Below are 22,935 nucleotides of genomic sequence, written 5' to 3'. Positions count from 1 at the left end.
TGCTTGCAACTTCTTTTTTAGGAATACCAGTTTTTTCTTTTTTCTTTTTTTTTCTTTTTTTTTTTTTTTCCTAAAGACCCAGAGGAAAATGTTCAAAGCAAAAAAAAAAAAAAAAAAAAAATTTAAAAATTATAAAAGCTTTCGAAGAGGAAAACATGGGATTTGGACATAACATGCCCAACAAAAGAAATACCATAGAGTGTAGTCATATACAAGCATTAAGTGATTCAAAAGTACCCCTCCTGACTGTTATGGTCACACTGCTGTAACAATGGGCTGGCACGAGAGGAGGGGAGAATTTATTTTAATTTTAAATTCCTTTTTAGTGGGCGTTAGGTCTGTCTTCAGTTACAGATCAGCAACACTGCAGTTCTTCCTTGGGTCCCTGAATTGTGTAGTCACCTGTAAATAATACTCCCGTTGAGACTCTAAACATTTTCTTCTACAAAATAACATGGGTGGACTTTAAAAGTAGCAAAGAAGTAGAATTTACATTAAAATGAAGAACCTGTTTGCAGCAGGTGATTCGAATAGCCTCCCAAAGCCCATCCATCTGAGATGCCACTTTTCATCCAGAGGTAAAGTTCTGCCTCCTTTTGAGAAAGCTAGGGGCAGGACCAAGGGTCTGCATCTGCCTCCTATTACACCCAAACTACCACCTTGACACAGTCCCAGTACAGTGCAGGAGCTGGTCTTTTTCAGAAGGACCCTAATGTGTTACCATTGGGCAAACATAGAAAATGGAAGGAAATCAGTGCCTGTTCACACAGGCTGTTTCTTTTATCTTGTTTGGACAAACTTGATCTGCCCAGCAAGTACCTATTTTCCTTTGGAAAATCATTTCATATTCTTCATCTGGGCAAAAGGAGTTACGAGCAAGGAAGAAAGTGACAAGAAAAGAGAACAGAAGGAAAAAGAAGGAAAGAATAAAATGAAAGAAAGAGAAAGAAAAAAAGAAAAAGAAGGGAGGGAGGGAGGAAGGGAGGGAGGGAGGGAGGGAGGAAGGAAGGAAGGAAGGAAGGAAGGAAGGAAGGAAGGAAGGAAGGAAGGAAGGAAGGAAGGAAGGAAGGAAGGAAGGGAGGAAGGGAGGAAGGGAGGAAGGGAGGAAGGGAGGAAGGGAGGAAGGGAGGAAGGGAGGAAGGGAGGAAGGGAGGAAAGGGAATCAGGTGTCCAGCCATTACAGCTGGGGCTGGGTGAACACCATGCACAGCTCTCTGTTGGGCCCAGCACCAGGCTCTGAGGCTTTCCCTTGGCACTGGTGGGAGTATGGCCAGGACCCTCCATTCCTCCTGGGATAACAATCTTGTGAGCCAGAAGGACATTAGGCATGCACATAATGTGGGAAATGACAGCATATATTTTTTAGATTTATAAATCTATTGAACTATTAATTAAGGCACTTTGATGGTAGCTAGAAATGATTCCCAATTCACAGCCTCTGCTCTCCTTGATATTCCTTTTTATTTTTATTTTTCATTTAATGATTTTTTAATGTAAAGCAGGCAAAAAATGCAGAATTGGGGACAAATAGTAAAAGACACATTTGAAATACAGAAGTCCTACGTCATTCTTTGGAAAAAAAACTGTCAATGTTCACAAGAAAAAACACACACACACACACACACACACATAAACAAACAAAAAACAACAAATTGTGCAACTGAAAACTAGTCATTAAAGAAGGTGATTGATAGGCTCAAATTGATATCAGTGCATTGACTTGGACATTGAATCTCCAGGCAGGGAAATCGTGGTTTTGGAATTCCCTCCAGAGACACCAAGAAAGAGCTATTCCCCGCCCATCACAAATAATTTTTATCTCCCTTCTGAGGCTTCAGCAACTAATGTAGGTGTCCAGGTTTCACTCCAGGGGCAAGGCATGTAAGAATGGAGTATTACACCGCATAATGTGTAGATACTTCTGTCCACCTGATCTCCCACAGGTTGTAGGTTTTAACATCAAAACTAACTCAAGAAAAATATATTTATAGCTTTTTGGACGCTGTCAGTTTACTACATTCCCTGTATAATGATGAGAATATTAGATAACTCTTATCTCTGAGATAATTCTACGCAAAAGAGTGTGTAAGATTTTTGTATTTGTTGCTAGTGATACTTCTATGGCTTCAACTAAGCAATGCATTAAGATTGCAACATAATATACCCCATCTCAGTTTTGTTGTAGCCTCTGTGAAGAGAAGATTGTGATTACTTCAATTCTTTCAACGGAACTAAGATCCATTGCTTTCAGATGGAAAAAGAATTATCATCCTGATTTCCTTTGTGACAGTTATTTTATGTAATGGAAGAAAAATATTATTATTAGCACCAGTGTTGCTCAACAAAAACCATTGCCTACATCCTATGGACAATTTTCTACTTAAAGGACAACAAAAGAACAGTAACCAGAGAAGTGTTTGAAACAGATGTGGATTTATTTCCATACTTTAGGCTTAACTGAGCTCTGGTATTTAGCAGATATGATTCTGTCTAACGCTTTCTGGGAGAGCTGTGCATCATCACAAGAGGCTGACTGTACTGACATTACTTTGAAGGGGTTAACATCTGTGCTCTGGGAGATGTTCTCCTGTTCCATTAATTAAAAGGGGCTTTGTAAGCTAGTATCTATTGTTTTAAAAAGCCAGATTACCCTTGTAGTCTACAGCAGATAAGGTAGTCATAGACCAGAGATAGTTTTCATTTTCATTTCCTCATTTTATTAGGTTTGAAACAGTGAGAGTGGGCTGCAACGATTAGTACAAACAGAAGAGCCACACTTGAAAGCTGTTGGGTTTTTGTGTATCTGCTTAAGCTCCCCAGGCTAAGAAACAAGTCTACCCCTGCATGTTTACCATGCCTGCTGAGCATAACTGACGAGGATTTCCAGGCCCAGATCTAAGGGCAGAGCTCATCCATGCCTTGGACAGTTGACATCAGATATTGCGTCTGCTCTGTTCTGGTATCAACAGCCACCACAGGATTCCTTCCAGTTAACTTAAAATGCTCTAACCTCATCTTTCCTGCTCCTAGATATGTGTTAACTTCAGTGCAAGCCTGTCTCCTTTTTCACTCTATCCGGAACAAATTTCTTGGCCTTATCTTCAAAGCCCATCACTTCGCCCCACCCAACCTCTCCCGCTGGGTCCTGAGCCTCGGTTAACTCCCACCTCACTTCGCAACACTGGGCTTTGTGCTCTTGCCATTTACGTTCACAAGCAAAGTTTCAGGTCAAGATGCACCTCCTGAAACATAGCCTTTACTTTGCTGGGCCCAGAGCCCAGTAAACAGGACTGAGCCATATGTACTGACCATTACCTAGTGGTCACAGGGCTCCTTCAAAATGGGGTTCGTGTGCCAGCCCCTGCCCTGAGGTGCTTCCAAGGAGCTCCAGGATCACACCTTCCAGCAGAAGTGTTGGCCTTGGCTTGCTTGAAGCCTTGGTTCAACTGCAACCCCGTGTTTAATAGGAAACAAAATCTCCAGCAGTACTGATATTACCAAGTCAGGTTTATTATAATGTCTGAGGATTTAGAAATTACTGTGCAGAAGAGTTTATTCCCTTACTTTTCTATCATTTAGGTCAGAGTGTAACCTCTGTTACCAAGAGAGATTTCTCAACATGCACATTTATTTTTGTTTGGCATCAGACTCGACAGTCTGATCCTCAGCTGTCAGAGATCCCCCATCTGTATCACTTTTTCCATGGCTGGGCAGTGTAGTTGATTGGCGCTCAACTTGCAGCTTGTAAAACAAGAGCACATTACTTCACACTGTGCATGTGCTCCTGAGCAAACTCCCAGTAAGATACCATGTAAAATGTTTGAAGAAAATTGTTGACACTTCCCCTGAATGTGCTGGCTGCTAGTGTGGGCTTGCATATCTATCCACCCAATACTCACATTTGACGGTAATGTGTATTCAGCATGTCAGGGGAGGTGGTACTTAAAGATATTGGCACGAGCAAGGCAGGTGGAGCCTAGAAGGCCTTTCCATCACTTAGCAACAGCTGCCCTTTTTACACAGTCTCTCCCTTTTTTCTCCTCTTTTTTTTCTTTCTTTATGACGAACATTTCCAGGAAAGTAATTCTTCTGTCTACAATCCAAGTGGCTTGTATAAGAATCAGCCATTGGCATTTCTAATCTGGTTAGAGTTTTAAACAGATTCAGAGGAGTTGGGTAGCCAGCCAGTTCAGTGGGCTATCAGTCAGTGAGATACAAGCAGGATGCCAGTGCTGGATGGAGATCTTCCATCTGAGCTTGTAATGTTCAGAATTAAAACTGAGATGCAAATTATAAACATAAATTGCAACTTATAAGCATAAATATAAGCATAAATATATTTATAAGCATAAATTGTGATTTATAAGCATAAATCACATTCGTGTATTGTATTTATGTTTTCATTATAACAAAAATAATTTCACTTTCAGGTTTCCAACAAATGTCATACATGATGGATAATTTGGACCAAAAAAGAACTTGTTCTGGCACTAAAGCTATGTGAAAAATAGCTATTCTGTTTGGACTGTTTTATATGAGTAAATAGAAGCAAGTGATCTATTAATCCATTTCCTGATCCTATTTCTTATGTATTCATGGCAAGGACACACGGAGATTCAGTGATTAAGAAAAGGAAAAACTTACCAATCTGACGCCGTCTACAGCTATTAATTCTCCCAGATCATGATTCATCCTGTCAGAGGACTTCTCCACAAGGGCACCTGGCTTTGCAATAGCTTTTCTTCTCTACTTTTGTTTGCTTCCTTTGTTTTTCTCCCCTGTCAACAGATATTTGCACCGAATCTGTTTGGATTATAAATGCCTAGTAAGCTAAAACCTGAAATGGAAAGTTGATGCTACAAGATATCGCCAAAATTATTCTCAACACAAGTAAACATAACACTTCTCCATTCCTGACGTGAGAGAAATTTATTGCACTTTTTAACCATTGTCACAATTAGAACATTGCCTCATTACCTCACACTTTTCACACCAAAAACAAGCAAGGTTTCCTTTCAGTGCTTTAAATGCTGATGTCTCTCAACTGCACCAAGAGTTCCTCATGCTTTCCTGGTCTTCACAGGGAGCAGAATACTTGAAGGTGCAGTCTGGTGGACATAACTCAAGTAAAAGACCAGCCAGACAACTGCAGCTTGCTGGCCACACTCCCTAAGCTGAACAGCTAAAGCATCTTGCTTTCTAGGCTGGTTTTCTCAACCACTCTTACATAGCACTAGATGCACTCTTACTGGTAGAACGCCAGGGTAGCCTGGATCTACAGTTCAGAGCCAAGCCTGCAAGCTCCAATAAAAGGAATATGGCTTGGTGTGCTGCCCAGCACCATCAGAATACTGCCACGCATCCATGATTTCAGTACCATGACCCAAAAAGTAACTGTGTGCATATATACATGCGAGAAAGTGGCAAGTACCTAAATGATCCTAAGGTTGCCCTATGTATTTGCTATTAGAATGAATGACAATTTGCATAGAAGATGGAACCCCTTGAATACTGGGTAGTACAGTGGCAGACAAACCATACCAAATAGCACAATACTTTCCATTATACACTAATCACCACATTTTAAATTGTTATCATCAGATTATGTGGATGCATGATTCACAGCCCACTCCCTGTCTCCAAAGAATCGGTTTTTAAGCAGGCTGCCACGCGCCTACTGCACCTGATTGTTTCATCGGCACATTCCAGCTAACAAAGGCAGACGAGCCAGGGCAGAGCCCAGGACACTGATACACTTGTTCTATCCCCACAGGTGTAGCAGCCTTCTGTTTTGAAAGCTTCTGGGTGTAGGCGTTAGGGCTGCATTCTTTCTTTAATTTCTACTTGCTTCGTTTGGAGTCAGAGGGAATGGCAGCCAAGTGTGGAGTATGAAGAAGAAGCAAAAAGCCACATTCAAAAAGCCCTGCTGGGACACCGTTATGACAGACCCTACGACCTTGGTCTTGGACAGGGGAACTAGTAGTAAAAAGAAGAGAATGATATGGTTTTTTTTAACGTTAAAATTTCCTTCCCATCCTGTACTTTTGGTCAACATTGTTGGCAGAAAATACGTTCTGTATAACATATCAACAGGTAGTTCCACATGAATGTATATTTTATATTTAATTATTGGTACAAGCCATTATATATGTGGTATTATGCTTTCCATGTGAACACGTATTTTATGTATAATTAGTAGAGCCAGTTATTATTTTTATAGAAGAACATGCTGTTTTAAGTACAATCAAAGAGCCCATATTCTCCTCACGGTTTACACAATTTGAGGCCAGAAGATGCCACTGTCCGGTCTCATCTCCTGCACTCTCACACACAGATTTTTCCAGTTATATCCATAATAACTCTGAAGTCCCAGTCCCCAAAAGTCAGCACTACTTTAGAGCAGTGCTTCTGCAAGGTTTTGAAGTGTAAGCACTGAAAAGTGAAGTCACTACCGTAGCTGTAGGACAGCTATATCATGAATAAACTGTTACCTTCTGAAGGGAGAGGATAAATCACTTCACATCCCACACAATCACTGCCACTTCTACTAAGGTGGCCTCACAGTTTTATTGTAATGAGTCTTGCGACAATCACCTGTTCACTGGGATTTTATGGACATTCACAAATTTCTTGAAGACAAAGCTATCCTGTCTGCATTGCATTGGACCCCTTAGCCAGTCAGTGGGAGTCTAAATTGCCTCACTGATGCTTACAAAATGTTGGTGAGCAAACTGAGATTTGTAGGAATACTCAATTTGAACAGGAACAATTCTTCACGGTCCATAAAAGGCAGTGTAAGATGCAGAAGCTGACATTCATAGCTCCTGTTCATAGCTCAGTGTTCTGTATTTAATTACCCACAGATGCAGCTGAGAAATTATCCTCACATCTATTACAGAAAATATTCAGCAGGGCAGATTTCTTGCAGCTCCACCTGTTTTTAAATCCAGCTTTGGATAAATACAGAATTCTGCAATTTCAGAAAATATCTCACAAATGTCTTCTTTCTTTTTTTTTTTTTTTTTTTTTTTTTTCCTTTTTCTTTCCACCAACCCTGAGTTCTGTTATCTTACACTCATTTTGATAAGTTACCTTCAGCTTTTCTGCCTGCACATGCAAGGAAACAAATCCAGCCTCACTTCCAATGCAAGTTTAGACAACGTGGTTAAATTAACAGCCTGAACATTAGAAAAGAGATTAGGATAATTAATGCCAAGATGATAGAACTAGGAATGTTTTGTACTGTAGGTAGGGCCACTATTTGGGAGGCCAAAAGAGGAGTTTTACCACCAGCTTGCAACAGGTTCTAACAGCAAATCCAGTTTTTAAACTGGAATTGCATTCCCCTGAAATGCTGGAGTCATGCTTTCAAAAACATATGCCATGAGCTGATCTTCAAAATTCAAGTGTAAGCACCTGAAATATGCCCTATTTTCTACATTTTAAGAAGAGATATTAGATGCCCACACTGTTCTAGCAAATTAAGCATTGCATTGGATTACTCCGTGGGCTTCAGTTCAGAGTTTGCCAAAGAAACACATATATGACACCTTAAATAACAGAGTACCTGCAATCTATCAAAAGCTCAGAAATTAATTCAAGATTTTTTTTGAATTAAAGAAACATTGAGCCTACTCAATGCCTTCCCTGAATACACTGAGAATGTGAAATAATTAAGAGCATATTTCTTGATCTGGAATTATTATTCACTGTCCAGCTGCCAGGGTTTTCACACAAAATACCCTAAGTAAAACCATACTGGGAATTAACGGCACTGGTTGTACAGATCCAATCAAATTTCATGAAGAGATTCAAAGCCAAGGAGAAAAGGTGCTTGATTCATGTCTGAACTGTTTACTGTGTACTAACTCCAGTGGAATAAGATCAACAACAATTTTAATATTTTAAGAGGTTTCTTTGCAAGGAATAAATAGTACCTTAGTTTCAGACTGTTTCAAAGTTGTGCAGCCTTCCCAGTGTATGTAGCTGCAATCACTGCTTCCTAAAAACAAATGAAATCACCATACCCTGTATCATGATAGTACCTGATTCCTTTAGACATGTATTGTGCTTATGTAGAGGGTCCCCAGTGGGTGCTGAGTAGGCTGTGAGAACAATCGACATCCCATAGGAAAAGTCAAGTCTCTCCAGAGAGATCATGCAGCTCCCTAAGGAGAGAATTAAAAGACAAAATGTTTTTGCATTACCAAATACAAAACACGGAGTTTGTGTGTCCTGTGTTTTAAGGTGATTATTGCTGTTACTGTCACTGCAATCTTATTTGACAGATGCTAGAAAAATGGATTTTAGAGAGAATCACCTGAAACAGAAGGAGGAATGCTGTGAGTTGGATTAAACCTGAAAGTAGAAATGGCCTGATATGAAGAAATGCTGAGAACTCGAAGGCCTATTAGTTCCCATTCACATCCCTGGGAACTTGATGCATTCAAAACATCTGAATTTACATTTCCACAACTGTCTTATCTTGGCTCTAGAATACAGGTTATCAAAACCTTCTGTTCTTTTGTTGTAATCCCCAACCTGAGAGGACATGAAAGTTCAGAGGACACTGTCTCAACACTCTCTCAAGCCCCAGCTCTCTTAATTCCTGGGGTTAAAGCTACTCATTCTGAACTGGGATACCTAGAAGTATTCATTTCACTTGAAAGCCCAAACTTTGTTCCCTAGTCTCTGCACCCAGGTTTGAACCTAGACTACAAATGAGTCAGTGACTGAAGAAGCTACTCCCTGGATTGGTAGACTGGAGCCCACCATAAACACATTCAGAGTCATTCTCTTGTCTCTTCTGGAGAAGGTGCTGGAAAATCATTTCATCTGGGCCATTACATCCCAGAGCAACATTAGTTTTGTTTGATCTGCAAACTGCTCTGTCTTCAGCAATTTGTGGCTTTCTGTGTACCTCTACACCTCCAGCTTGAATCCATCCAAAAAAATATTCCTTCCCAAAACACACATCCTTTTGTTTATTTTTACCAACCCTCCTGCCTGTTTAGCTGTACACTGCTCTATTATGTGGTCTCTGTGTTTTCCAGGCAGATTTTCCTCATCTAAAGAATCTCTTAAGTGAAGGTTATTTGAATAAATGAAGATGATGTAGCCCACCCACCCTAAGCCCCCTATCTGTCTTCTGAGAGCTAGCCTTTACAGAGAGCCAAGAGCTTGGACTTGGACTGAAAAGGTCTAATGGGATTCCTTTATTAATTTGACTAGATATAGAGGTTTCTAAATAAATTAATAAATTAGACATAAAGGCAAATAAAACCGGACTTATCAACTTAAATGTCTTCTTTCTTGCCACAGAACATGAGCTAAGCCCATAACTAGTTTTCACGGTCTCTGAAAATACAAAATACAGTTCTGGGAATGCTAAGAATCCTTAAGTCCAGCCACACCAAACTACATCATAGTTTTTGTGTGTGCAGGGAACATGTCTCGGGGCTTGGGGCTGTCTGTCTGCAAATGAGCTCTTCCCTGAGATGTCCTGACAATCCTAGCGAACTGATATTTCACTGGGCACTAGATTTTGATTTCTCTATCAAACTCACCTTATCATTGTTAAGCTTATACTTGCAAATGTAAGATCAGGCTTTTTTTCAGAGAAACATTAACACGGGTAGGTTTTACATATTGATATGATGAATTGCTACAAGCGGAATCATGCCATGTGATGTTTGGTGGTGGGGGCTGGGAGATAGAGGGGCTTTTTTTGTATTGCAGGCATTGTTGGATATCAAATGGCAAGTATCAGAGTGACAGCTTTTGTTTTCATAGCCTATTGAAAAGTTAATGAAGTAAAGAAGATATAATCATTCAGGTAAAGCAGGATACGAAGCAGGCCAGGGCTTGCACTAAAAATGCATAAAGTTATTTCACTAAAAGACAGAGGCACTTGCCTATGGCAGGTGCAAAACTTAGGCAGTGCTCTGATTGCCTCAAGAAAGGAAAAAACCTGCAGAAAATGTTGGGACATGTTCTAAGCCTCATCAACAGACATTCACCTTTTTTTTTTTCCCCCCTTGTTGTATAGTTTAGGTCGTATCTTTATTGTCTGCCAGAAAAGGCTGTGGTTTTCAGGGCTCCAAGCTACTGGGGAGACACAGCACACACAAAAATCTTGCGTGGTTTAGAGAAGTCTCTGAATCAGGAGATTTCTTTTTATGACAGGGATGATATGGCAGAGTTTTAAAGTATGTGTCTGCTGTAAACCAGAGAAAGGACAATATTTGAGGCTGACTCACGTCTGTCTGACTCTGCACATGGATTGAAGGAAAAATGTCAGCTTCACCTCAGCCACTGCTTGCGGCCTTGAAGTGTTTGGTTTCCTTGGTTTCTCATCTCTGTTATGTGTTCAGGTCCTGCTGCTTTTGAGACATGCTTGGCCCAGTTGCTTTTCGTGTGTATCAATATCACCATTTCAGAGTGTGCCCTGGTTTGCACCAGCAAAAAAAAAAATCTGCAAGCAGATTTTCTTGCTCTGTCTACACACTGGGCTGTACTGTGCGGTGGGGCTGCAGCAAAGCCCTGCTGAGGGCACAGTATAGTACAGCTCCCTTGGGGACTAATGGGCTCTCAAACCGAAGAGGGCACTCACCTCCCAGGTTGTCCCAAAAAGGGACCAATGTTTCAGTGTGAGTGTCACCACATGACATGTTGTTCACCCTCTGGATGGTAAAAACTCTTGTGCACACAGCAGAGACCACAGCCAACATCAGAGCAGTACTTGTTCAGATCAGTGTCTGTAAAGCCAGGCAGAAACGACACCCTGAAAGTAAAGGAAGCTCTTGCAAAGCAAATTTCTTTAGATCTGATGATTAATGAAGTTAAGAACCTCCCAAAGCTGCCAAAAAAACCCCACAAAACAGACAAAGGACTTCAACTGATATCAGAGTAGTCCAGAGTTGGCAATTTATTTGGCCAAAGTCATCACAGCGTGATAGCACATTGTTCTACTGGCTGCCTCTTTCTGCAAATGGTTAAAGACTCCTATGAAAAGTAAGACGCAGTGGGGATTGAGTTTTAAGGAAATTACTAATCCAGGCTGGAAATTAAAGGTACTTAAAAACAAGTTAAGCTGCTTGCTATCATTGGAAAAAAAATGGAAGTAGCCAAATTTATGTCCTACCTTATTGCTCAAGCTCGGCAGTACCTGGAAGACTCAGAAGCAGGCACTGACCTGCACGCATTTTTCCAATCCCAGCCCTTCATGATATGAGTAAGAGACAGGAAAACAGAGGAAGCTTTGAAAAGAACACAAGCCCAAAGGACATGGGTCCCTGAGCCATTTTCACCTGAAGCTGCAGTGCAGAGAGGTCTATACAATCTAGCCAACTTCCTCATAGCCGATGGCACAGACAATTTTGCCAGGAAGAAAATTCCCCCGTGGATGTGCTGTGTTTGTTTGTTTGTCTGCCCGGTGCCCACATACACAAACACACACCTGTCTCTCCCTTCCTCCCTCCCTCCTGCATGCAGCCAGCGGCAGGGTTGTGTAGGAGAGCCCTCGGGTCGGCAGCTCCTCCCGTCCCAGCAGGCCCTCACACTCCCTGGCAGCTGCTGAAGCAAATGGATTGCTGTATGCTTCCCCAGAGAGAGGAATTTCGGTGCCTACAGGTAGACAGTGTGCTGTGGAGAGGTCGAACACGGCTGTGCAGTGGTTTCCTGTCAGGCTGCCGTTCACCCGCCTCCCAGGCACACTCCTTTCCTCGCAAGGCAGGCCACAGCTCACTTGATCTTTCCACATCAAACCCAAGCACTCCTTGACTCCAGGACCTCCCTTGCTGTCCTCTTCCCCTCATTTCCCATCCCAAGTTCCTCACAGCTTCAGGTGTGTGTTTTGAAATAGCTCTCCGATCAGAGTCTCCCTTTGTAAGCCAGATAAGCCGTGGGGCTAAGGGATGAAGAGATCAAAAAATACCACGTTGCTTTTGGCAGAACTCTGCAGCCTGCAAGCCTGTAGCTACCAGCTGGGTGGAAGGCAATTGTGGTGGCTGCCTGGACTCAGGCCACCTGTCACAAGCCAAGGGCTGCAGCTGAGAGCGGAGCTTCAGCTGTGCAAGAAGCCAGCAGATGGAAAGAGCTCAGGAAAAAAAATAATAATAATAAGCTTGCACAGCCTACAGTTGTGTCTATGTGTGGTAGCAGTCACTGCATTGCTGTAGGTCTACTCCATTAAGACTCAATGCTGCTAAAGGCAGGTAAATACAGCTTTCAGTGTATACCAAGTGTCAGACTCCAGCATCTTCCTATTCAAATTCAGAGTCACACTTCCAGGGGAATATATTTTTATTTGGACAACCTTATGGAAATAAGCACTTGAAATTAGAAGATGCCTAAAAATTCATATTTGTGGCTATCTTCACAGAAGCTGATAAGCACTATGAGAAAAAAAAAAAAAGCAATAATAAACAATCAAAAATGAAAACAGATTATAAATAAAGACACGAAAACTACTAAGAATGGCATAAGAACTTAGAAATTACGGAAACAAACTGACTGAGAACAAGGCATTAGAAAATGCCCTGCTTGCAGACCATGAGAGACAAATGCACCCATAACTACAAAGGTCTCTGATCACCTTTGTACAGAACTCAGTACAGCATAACTAAGATGATACATCAGGGAGGCCTGGCCAAGTAAGGAAGATGTGAACCTTCACTGATAGCAGGGGATTTTTCCAGCACAAGAGAAGATAGCTTGGCAGAGGAGACGAGAGAAAACACTGGACTCAGAATTACAGTGCAATCCAAGATCTCAGAGCAGGATCTCTGTCCAGGTTCCCAGCCTGCCTGTCTGCACTCAGTCACTTAGGCCAAGGATTACTTATGTCAATAAACTCAGGTCTTTTCCAGAGAACAGGAAAATAATCCAGTTCATTGGCTGATATATGAGAGGAACAGCTCCAGAGAAAATCAACCTAATTACGCTGTAGGAGAGGTAACCCAAGCAAATAGCAGAAGGTAAAAAGAACAAAAACAAGGCGAAAGGAAAAGCTGATTCTAAGAGAATAAACTCAAAAGTGGACTGTTTCCTTTGATGTGTCATCAGTGTACTCTGCAATTCCCTGAAATGAAGGGATAAAGATGTGGCATGCTACCTTGTTGTTCCCTTTCTCTGGGATACAAGGCATACCACATATCATGAGTCTCCTATCCTTCAGAAAAGGACTGACAGTACAGAGACACCTACATTCCACCTCACTGTGGGTACAAACATAGTATTTGATAACATATTTAGCAGAAACAGTGATTCTGGAACAACTGCATTAATTAAAATAAATAAATAAATAAAGCCAGCAGCCATGTTCCTATAAAATGGTGAGAGAGAAATGCCAGGAGAAAAAAATAATAACAAAGAAGCAAAAAATTCCCCACGTAAGTTACAGACAATCAGATCATCTGGATCCTGGGGTAGTAGGAAGTGGCTGTTATTCTGAGCTAAATATAAAAGGAGAGAGGTGGAGAGTTTTTCAAGCTATTGTTCAAAAGCAATCTGGTGGGACCAAGCTTTTCTATGTAGAGCTGCTCTGACGAGCTACTGAAAGTTGCAGATTGCCCTTGAAGCTTCCTCTGCTTAGTGTTAAAACACTGGGGAAGGTTTTTCCAGGAAGTCTTTTCCACTGTGCTCTCTGAGTGAGCGGTCACTTTTAGTCCCTGAAGCCACACTGAAAGGCCCAAATAAAGGCAGAATCTGAAAGGACCTCCCCAGTCTGTTTCATCTTTGCCTGCTACAGTACAGGGATGAAATGCCACCAAATGGACTAAAAAAAAAACACATTAAAAACTGTTTTGTAATTATCTTGGCAGTACATTTACTACAATTACAAGGAAATTGCAATTAACCACGTTTTATGGGTTTAATTTTCTGTTCAATTAATGCAATTGTTTTGCAGTTGTTAATTCTTAAGTTTAGCTTCAATATTTCTTACCAAAGAAGAACAAAATTTTCAAGAGTTCTATGGAGCTGATCTGCTTTTTGAATACTAATGAGATCAGTTTGTTATAAAATGAAAGAATTCTTTATTAAATAGTCAGCTTTACTGATCTTAATTGCAAGCTGCATCTCTACATGGCACCTGTACATTCTGATGTGTTGTCATAACCCTCAGAGCTATGTAAACAAGCAAGTCCTGTCGTGTTGCTGGCTGACTCCAGTAATCACAGAGGCAGACAAAGTGATCTCCAAGGAGTCAGGTATACATGCATACATAAAAAAAAGAAAGGAAAGAAAGCAAAGAAGGAAGGAGCAGTGGTTAAGCATTAGGATGACTTAAAAATATATACGTGTAGATGTTTAATAGGGAAAATGGCGAATCATTTCAAAACTCTAAAGGAATACAAGATGAGCACATCTGAACAGCTGAATTCTTCATCCTTACCCAAGGTTTCACAGGTGCTGGGGGGATTCTGGCTTCTGCAGAGCTTAAACTGTCACCTCTGGGAAAAAGCCCACATCCGTGCCTATGTTTTTTTTATCATGGTTTGAAACTGGGGCTGTCCTATCTTCTTGAGGCCAATTTTAAAACACGCAGCTCTCTGCAGCAGTTCCTCTGATTCATCCACGCGTTTTTAAGAGGAAGATTTATAAGTCAGAGCACTGCTAGTAGGAGCAGCCAGATTCTTAACTGGCATAGATCAGCATCATTGCACCGATGTACATTGTGTAATGTTGATTTATACCAGCTACAAAATTAGCCCACAGTGCTCTGCCATTTAAAAAAAAAAAAAAAAAAATGTGACTCCCGGCAGCAAGGAGGTGAAAACCTTCAAGCTAGCCTGATATTTATCTGTCTGGGCCAGTGAGGCAGATTTTGATCTCTGTCACATTCCCTCTTCATTTATAATTTCAGTGCTGCTTGGCTCCAGAGGCGAAATTTTCAGAAGAGACTATTTTTAGGCCAGCACAGCTTCCACAGTGGAACCGGAGTGAAGTTGAAGCAAAGTGGTTGGCAAAATCCTAACAAAATCTCTTTGTTCCCAAGTTTCTGTTTTGGACGTGATGCACCCTAAGAAAAAGTGGATTTCAAAGTAAAAGTGTACTTTTAGGAATAAGACTGAGGCTAGTGGTTTGTCTAGGAGGGGATGACTGAATGAAAAGAAAAGGGAAAGGAAGAGGGAGAGAGAGAAGTGGAGCGAGAGGAAAAGGGAAAGGGATAGGGAAAGAGAAAGGTGAAAGGGTTGTTGCCTGTTGATCTCTGACAGATTTTCAGGTGAAACCTTCATGCTCTAGTTCTTCATTCATTCACATCTGAGAAGCTGGTAGCTTCTCAGCATTATGAGACACCAGCTTTGAGTTTAAAATTTCAGGAAAAAACTATCTTGCATTTTGCACTTGCTTTGTCTGTATCATTTAATAATCCAAAAGCACTTCTTAAACAGAATTAAAATATTCTGGCAAACATCAAAGTTCTGACTCCTCTAGCTCTTATGTGTGCATTGCGGTGCATGCTTTCATTTGATCACACCATCTGTAGAAACAATGAGAAACAACTTGATTGTAAGCTCAAACTTTCCTTTGAAACAGCCACAGATTTGCCAGAAAACAGCCTTCTGAATCAGCCATAGTGTTCTCAGACATTTGGGAGCTGCGGGCAGATAGGTCCTTGCAAACAGTGATTATTCGACTCTTGCCAGCAGTATCTGTCTGCAGCACACTTTCCTTTTGTATGTTCATAGAGGGGTTTCCATTAATGGCTTTCTTATTGATGGAAATCAGAAATGACGCCTTCATTACTCTCCCCTCAGACTTTCTCAATACCTTTTCCCCAGTGTCAAAACTCTTGACACAAGCACATCAATAAATAAATAAATAAATAAATAAATAAATTATTACTATAAAAATAGAAGCAAAAAAAAAGCAAGACACTGCCTTTTATTCAGAGCTTCATCTTCCCTCCCCCCCACTTGATTTTATCCAAAAAGCAAAGCATAGCCCAACCCGAACAGCAGAAGGGCTCACCCATTTTTCACCCACCTTTCCAAGCACGGCTCCCTGCCAGCCCTGCCCAGCCCTCCGCCCAGCTGCACACACCTGCTGGGAGGTGTACGTGCTCATGTGAGTGCCCCCCTGTGGTACTGTACTGCCAATTTAGGCTCAGGAAAGAAAAGCCACTTATTACCCTGCAATAACCTGTTCCTGCAGAAAGCATCAGGTTTCACGGCAGGTTAGCTTCCCTATGCTGTACTAGCAAAACAATTAGAATGGGCTGTTGGAATCACTGTTGGTAAAGCCAACCTGGAAATACTCCGAGGAGCATGGGAACGAAGAGATGAAGTTCTTCACAGTGCTGAAGCTGTATTGAATAATGTCATTAAGGGCTGGGTTGAGCCGCAGTTGTGAGTTATTATGGTTTGTTTATTGTTAGCATTGCCTAGCCAGGCCTGTGAGGCAGAGGAGCTCACTGTGTGAATGGCAGCACCTGAATGAGAGTCACCTCTGCTATTCACTTCTGTTTTCAGCAAAGCTGTGCTCTCCAACACTGAATGACAGGGAAGCCTGGCCCAAGTGTGAAAATGGCTTCTAAGCAGCAGAATTCACCAATTGACCATGATACTCTGAATTAGACAATCCTGTAGATGTTTTTCTAACTGCGTGCAATAGTAGTTGGAGCAGTCTTGAATGGAGCAGAGCAGAACTGGACCATATGTTTGGACACCACTTCCCCTAGAGTGGTGGGAAGCCACAACATGGTCTTCTCCAAAGGAAAACTGCCTCAAGTCCATTGGCAAATTTTACCAGAGTCCTTCCCCTGAGGCTTACTGGAGCAGGAAGGGAAGAAGCTTGAATCTTTGCAAGGCATGGCTATGACATTTTGCCCTTTCTTCTGCCACTTTCTTTGGAAACCAGGGTACTAAGTTCCCATTCTTTTAAAAGACCAAAATTGCTCAAAACTGGAGCAATGCTTTCCTCTTCCAGTCTATCCACCCATTTTTCTTGAGAGTGGCCCGAAGTTCCTGTTCAATCTGTGCAAAGCTGCAGGGGAATGATCATTTCTGTTCTTTTTACCGGGACCTCTTAGTGACAATATTTCTCCTGTCACTTGTTCAGCTGCTGACCTTTTCTTTCCTACTCACAATCTTTTAATTCAAATCTTTACTCAAGAATGCTAACAAACGGAAAAGAAATTTTTGGATGAACATGGTCCTGGGTGTTCCAGCTTGGGGAGGAGGTTTGACCAGATGACTTCCAGAAGTCCCTTCCAACCTCAGCCACTCTGTGACTCTGTGATTCAGTGATGTTCTCAGCCAACCATGCAAGTACTCCATTTTCTCTTGCTTTGACAATTATTTGGTTACATTTTTCTATTGTTGTTGTTTAGTACAGTGCACTAAGTAATAGGGTTTGTTTAGCCTATGCTTTAAGTCGGTTTAATTTTAATTTTTCATCTCACTTCTTCCCTGAGAAACCAGGGCTGAGACCTTGAGCTCTCACTAATCTCAGTGACAGTCTGTAAAAATCACCCCGCCTTTTTAAGGTCTTTCTTTGGATATTGTGTCAAACCTTCAGAACTCAGTTTTGAAAATGTTGCCCATACCTATTTACTCACCCTTGTAATTAGATAACAGTGATGGGAGGAGTTCATCTTTCTTCTCTACATGATTCAAGTAATGACATGTCCACTACCTTTCTCTGGAAATTACTCAGCCTAATAGCCTTGCTTTTCGGATGATTTTTCTTGACAGTCAGATGACTTTAAAAGCCTACTCTATTTTCCATTGAAAGGGCATTTCATTTTCTATTCTCAGCCTTTGTAAAAAGCATCCGAACATGCTAAGGAAATGCTAGACTAATAAATTTGTATTATGAACTCCATAGAACAAGTGCCCTGACATTGTCTTACCAAAGTATCTGAAGCAAAATTTGTAGTGGTTGCTTTAAAACAGTTGTCTATTGCATTGGATGTCTCTCAACCCCTATTTAGCGCTTTATCTTTCCTTTAAGCCTCTCAAAGGGACAGGCAGTTACTGGTCATTTTAGTGCATGTATTAGTATAAAGACACCCCCTCAGGACTTGGCTGCGCCCAGCTTCTTACTGGCTCCCAGATAGGAAGCAATTTTCAGTCACCACCAGACTAGCAACAATTTGAATAAGTGACCTAGAATAGTATCTCATCATCAGTCCACTGGGGCATTCCACCCCCATAAATAGAGTTTCACATAAAAAATTGCATTTGACAGGTAGTTAATCCAGTTTATGCCTTAATCCCTTTTGGTATTCTAAAGAGGAAAAGAAAAATCAAACCAGTCAAATATTGAGTTTTGAAAGTAGCAACTGAGTGAATACAAAGTAACGTTTTGCTGCTGAGGGTTTCAGAACAAAAAAAAAAAAAAAAAAAAAAAAAAAAAAAGAGGACACGATAGGATAAGATAGGAGAACTATATTTCTCCCATTTTAGGACTCAAGAATGGCAAGTGACCTTACCTCAATTTTTAAATCATTTGTACTTATACATATATTAAAATAATACTAGAACATTCCACTTTTTAATGTCTTTAGGCACAATATATTATATGAAAAACAAGACTGAGGATATCTCCCTGTAAAAAGAGAAATTAGCTGACACTTTTCAGGGCACAACGCAGTGCAATAGAACTCTGTGAAAACAAGAAGTCCGAGTGCTCTTTCACATCTGAATAGAAGCAGCTTGCCCAGAGAACAGACCAAGGTTTTGCTGAGTCCCAGCAAAACACTGAAACCATCTTTCTGCCTCACTGATGACTAGACTGGTTTCAGATGCAGGCTCAGCAATGACAAATGAAGATAAAATTCCATCAGTCTACGTCCAAGCTTTTCCTAAATATAGTATGTTTTCCTTTTTTTTTTTTTTTTTTTTTTTTTTTTAACTGAGAGCACATTGTTGGCTATATGCAATTTGGCATCTGTCAAATCCTTCAGGTCTTTTTCTGAAGTTTCTCAGCTCACTGCTCAGCCTACACTGATGCAGAGGGTTACCACATCCCAGGTGCACAACTTTGCACTTCATTCAGCTTTTCTTGGCCCAGATCTATAGTTCCTCTTCTAGTTCTGCCATACTGAATGTGTACCACTTATTCTAACTACCCATCATTTACAAACTCTGTATGATGTGTTTTGTTATGTCATTCAGGTCACTGATGAAGATATTAAACAAGGACCTGCACCTGTTGCTTGCCACCAGCCTGACCCCAAGCCATCAACTACAAGCCTGCCAATCCTGCTGAATTTCAGGTCTTGTAAGAATTCATCCATCCCACAGTGCCTCAACATATTACTGAAAATGCTGTGGGAAGTGACATCAAAAGCCTTGCAAGACGTATTGCATTTATTATTCTCCTCTCTTTCACATGATCATTTCATCACAGATAGGAATCGGGTTGGTGAAGCATGATGCCTTGGTATTTCTAGATCTCCTACTCCTGATTACATTTTTGTCCTTCATATGCTTATAAATGGATTGAAAGTGAATGTGTTCCAGAATGAATGTGAGGCAGGTGAGTGAGTTCTCTGAATCCTCCTCCTGCCTTTGAGGTGATGTATTTAATGTTAATCTTTTTTCAGCTATCAGGAACCTTTCCCAGTCACCGTGTTTTTCATTAAGATAGCAGCTTTGTAATCATGTCAGACATTTAGGCATTCTCAAAATCTTCAGATGCATCCTACCAGCTTCTCTGAATAATACTTAACTTCCTCATGTCATTTAATAGACTCTCTCATTCCAGTCTCTACCAGTATACATAGAAGAGTAAGCTCTGCCTTTGAATGATGAAGGCAACAAAAGGTGTTGAGTATTCCAGCCTTTCCTGTGCTATAGTTCCCATGCTGTGGTTCTCACATCTGGGAACCACAGTTGTTTATATGGTAAAGCATTGCCACTCAGCAGACACTTTGATCCCTACACAGTATCTTGGTCCTTCTGAGTTCAGAGATGAAGATCATCATGGAGCTGGAATTTCAGCCCTACATACTGCTCAGGGTATAATAGGTAGTAGACATTATCTACAAGATCCCCAAATTAAGGCAGTAAGTATTACATGCAGGAGGAGAGATCACACAACACTCCTGTCCCGCAGATTACCAAATGTACACATATATTCAAAGGGAAGATTTCAAAGAAAAGAAAGGAAATTAGTTGACCACTTGCTCCTTTGAAAATCAGCAGGTATTGTCATCTTTAGCCACATATGTAGGTGTTTAATTTGGAAGATTAGCTTCCTGCAAAATTAAAGTAGAGAGAGACTTCCAGAATGCAAGTCAGAGTACCTGAAAGGTACACATCCACTCTGAAAATTCTGGGATTTGGTATAGAAAGCAAATGAAGGAGAAGTAACTGTCTCAGATTTTTGTGAAAGGCCTTATTCAGTATTTGTACTAAATGTACAGTGCTCCTACTTTAGTCATCTCAAATGTTATATTCTCCTCTCACTCATAAAGTTAAAACTTTCTTGCAAAGTGTTTGAACACAGTCTGTTCCCCAACCGTATCTTTTTCTATAAGGGAGAAAATAGAAGCACAGACATAATATTTTAGTGCTCAGATAAATTTTAAGGAGGGCTAAGTAAAAGAATGATAGCTAAAAGCTAGATTTTTCCCAAGTTACAAACGAAAAAATACTCTATTTTTGTCATTTTTTTGGAAAGGAGAACATGACAAACATGTCTGATATGGAATAAAAGTTTGTTTGTAGATGTTGGAGAAATTATTCAAGGACAGTTCACTCGTATAAAAAATGACCACTGTGTTATTGCCAAGGTCAAAAAGACCTAGAGTGACCTGCCACAAAATTGTAATTTTGCCTGCTTGTTTGGGTCAATTCATCCCTTTTCTCTATTTCCTTTTGGTTCTTTAGAGACAGCTAACAATCCTCCACTTCCAGTGTACTTGGCACTTTCCCCAAGACCCATGAAAATCTCTCAGAAGTATAACATAGAATGTATGAAGTCATTTTTTCCCTTTCATTCTTTGGAGGAAGGTTTGAATGAATATTAATGGTGCAGATCCTCCTGGAAGCTATACTAAGCACACAGAAGAGTGGGAAGTCATATGGGATAACCAGCATGGCTTCACCAAGGGCAGATCCTTGTGACCATGTCACTTTTTGTGATGGCCTAACTGCTTCGATGAACAAGGGAAAAGTCAATGCCATCTATCTGGATTTCAGTAAGGCCTTTGACACAGTCCCCCATAACACCCTTCTCTCCAAATTGGAAAGATATGGATATGATCGGTAGACTGTTCAATGGATGAGGAACTGGTTGCAAGATCATACCAGAGAGTGGTGGTCAGTGCCTCAATGTCCAGATGAAGATCAGTGATGAGTGGTGTCCTTCAGGGATCAGCACTGGGACCAGTGCTCTTTAATATCTTCTTCAGTGACTTTGATGGTGGGATTGAGTGCACCTTCAGCAAGTTTCAGATGACACCAAGAGGGACCTAGACAGCCTTGAGCAACGGGCCCAGGTCAATCTAATGAGTTTTAACAAATTTGACTTCAAGGTTCTGCACCTGGGTCATATGAATCCCCCAATATCAGTACAAGCAGGGAGGTGTAAGGATGGAGTACAGCCTTCCCAAAAAGGACCAGAGGATACTGGTGGATGGGAAGCTGGACATGAGCAGTGTGTCCTTGCAGCCCAGAAAGCCAACCACATCCTGGGTTGCATCTAAAGAAGCGTGGCCAGCACGTTAAGGGAGATGATCCTGCCTCTCTGCTCTGTGTCGGTGAGGCCTCACCTGGATTACTGCATCCAGATGTGGAGTGCTCAGTACAGGAGAGACATAGATCTGTGGAGTGTATCCAGAGGAGGGCTACACAAATGATGCAAGGGATGGAATAACTCCCTGTGTGGACAGGCTGAGAGAGCTGAGGCTGTTCAGCCTAGAGAAGGTTCCAGGGAGATCTGATAGTGGCCTTTCAGTATCTAAAGGGGAGCTATAAGAAGGAAGGAGACAGACTCTTTACCAGGGTCCATTGTGATAGGACAAAGGGAAATGGTTTCAAACTAAAGGAGATGGGAGATTTAGATTGGATATAAGGATAAAGTTTTTTACAATAAGGATAGTGGGGCACTGGCACAGGTTGTCCAGAGAGGTATTGGATGCCCCGTTCCTGGAGATGTTCAGGGTCAGACAGGACAGTATTCTGAGCAACCTGATGTAGCTGTAGATGTCCCTGTTTATTGCAGGGGAGTTAGACCAGAAGACTCTTCCAATTCAAAAGATTCTATGATGCAGTATTGCATATTCAGTCGGGTGAGAGATGTCACCTTTTTTTCATGAGTTCTCTCTCCATCTCTTTGCTCTCCAGCTCTTTGTTAGTACATCAACCATTTATGCTTCACAGTATCATAATTAGTTGCATCCTTCCATGGATATATTTCCGACTGACTTCATAAGAAAATCTGTTTCCCATCTCATGGCTCTCAGAACTTCTGCCTTTATAAAATACTGCTGTTGATAACATTAAGCATTATACACTCTTTTTTATTATTATTCTCATGACAGCATTTTTATTGCAGGGCAGTTCTGCTCCTTTCTCTCTTTCCAACTAAAGGGAATTTGAAGCTGCTCCTTGAAAAATTTGTGGAGGCCACATAAAACTGCCAGTGACATCAGCTGGAGCCAGTTAAGTACGTCAGTGGGATTAAAAGCTGATAAGAGAGGGAAAGAGTAGGACTGTTTTTTCATTAATCATACATTCCTCATCACTCACCTTTTCTGAATTCTTGGTTATATTCAAATTACTTTAATTATATGATAGTCCTTGTTATCTAGGAAATGAAATACAAATAAGATTCCATAACAAAGGATAAAGACAGCGCCAAAACTAATAATTGTCAAGCAAAGACAACACTCTTAACTGCCCCCATAGAACCCCACAGAATGGGATGCTGAAAAATTTTATTTATATTATACATTGTAGGAATTAGTAGGTGAAAATC

The 22,935-nt window shown here is 41.0% G+C and overlaps 1 long non-coding RNA gene across 6 annotated transcripts in view; it reads right to left on the bottom strand.

The window, feature by feature from the left end:
- The window catches only part of LOC146544716 (uncharacterized), a 43,264-nt gene extending 27,166 nt beyond the window's left edge, over nt 1–16,098 (bottom strand). For 2 of the 6 annotated variants that reach the window (XR_014882495.1, XR_014882498.1), the window contains exons 1-3: nt 14,396–14,821; nt 8,046–8,168; nt 4,645–4,803 (exon numbers count right to left, since the gene is read on the bottom strand). This is a non-coding gene — a long non-coding RNA (uncharacterized LOC146544716). Of the gene's footprint in view, nt 1–4,644; nt 4,804–8,045; nt 8,169–11,143; nt 11,434–14,395; nt 14,822–15,990 lie in introns of those variants that run through there. The other 4 variants (XR_014882500.1, XR_014882497.1, XR_014882496.1 and 1 more) reach the window with 4 other exon arrangements.
- Between the last annotated feature and the right edge of the window lie 6,837 nt (nt 16,099–22,935).

Source organism: Meleagris gallopavo, chromosome 3 (genome assembly GCF_905368555.1).
Source record: "Meleagris gallopavo chromosome 3, MGAL_WU_HG_1.1, whole genome shotgun sequence".
Classification (NCBI taxonomy): domain Eukaryota; kingdom Metazoa; phylum Chordata; class Aves; order Galliformes; family Phasianidae; genus Meleagris; species Meleagris gallopavo.
Note: the sequence above shows the minus strand (reverse complement) of the source record. Positions and strands in the feature narration are given on the sequence as shown.